General features: G+C 54.0%; 1 long non-coding RNA gene across 1 annotated transcript in view; it reads right to left on the bottom strand.

Moving 5' to 3' along the window:
- The window catches only part of LOC105532529, a 10,083-nt gene extending 9,140 nt beyond the window's left edge, over positions 1 to 943 (bottom strand). The window contains exons 1-2 of the long non-coding RNA XR_001004996.1: positions 757 to 943; positions 500 to 589 (exon numbers count right to left, since the gene is read on the bottom strand). This is a non-coding gene — a long non-coding RNA (uncharacterized LOC105532529). The remainder of the gene's footprint in view (positions 1 to 499; positions 590 to 756) is intronic.

A 943-nucleotide genomic window follows, 5' to 3' on the forward strand; every position in this document is an offset into this window, starting at 1 on the left:
AAAAAAAAAAAAAAAGTAGATATATTTGATTGCGGGCACCCTAAGGTACCTTGTGGTGGGCCCAGTCCTCCATCAGCCCACATCCCCCAAGGCTGGGCACTGTTAAGCTGCCCTTGGGTGGGCCACTTAGCCTCAAGGGACTTTGAGGGCAGGAGCCATGCTCATTTTGCTCATCACTGTGTTCCTGGTACCTCGAGCAGTGCTCAGCAGATGCTAGCCTCCAAGTCCACATTGGCTGCCTGGCTGACAGAGAGCACGTGGTGCAGAATGAGGTTATAGCAAAGGAAACCCTGACATTCAACCTCAAACCTAGCCCCAGGACCCCAAGCAATGGAAGACCATGACCACTGCCTTTGCATCTGTGAGTAGGTTGTGGTGTAAGATACGTTTTTAAGATCTATGTGTGTAAGATGCGTTTTTAACTTTCAAATATCACACTTTAGATCCAGAAAGGGCAACTTATAGGAGCTTTAAATTCGTAGGTGGCTGTCTGGGTTACCTTATGTGACTCAGAGCTGGGACGGGCCGCCTGCATTGCAGTCCGTGGATCACTGTCTCGGTCTCCAGGCCCAGGACGCAGCTTGCAAACCTAAATGGAATTGTCTTTATCACAACTCACACCAGTCACTTAATGAAATTGAGCTGCACAAAACGACCCAAAGGGGTGCCCTCCACTCCTGCCCCACGTGTCCTCGTAGGCTTCCCAGATGTGGTCCCCGCCCGCCTCCCAGGGCCCAGGTAAGGGACCAGGGTTACCTTTTGGAGAAATGCCATCCTCGGCCTGTACTGCCGGCCTTGGTATCGGATTGTCATCCTGGCCCCTGGATGGATTCACAGCCAGAGCACCAGTGGGAGACAAGAGGAGAAGCCCCCCAAGTTCGAAAGGCAGCCTGGCTCGCTCCAGCCCTGGGCGTCGACGGGGAGGCGGCTGGGCGGGGAGGGC

The sequence above is a fragment of the Mandrillus leucophaeus genome, unplaced genomic scaffold (genome assembly GCF_000951045.1).
Source record: "Mandrillus leucophaeus isolate KB7577 unplaced genomic scaffold, Mleu.le_1.0 Scaffold966, whole genome shotgun sequence".
NCBI classification, from domain to species: domain Eukaryota; kingdom Metazoa; phylum Chordata; class Mammalia; order Primates; family Cercopithecidae; genus Mandrillus; species Mandrillus leucophaeus.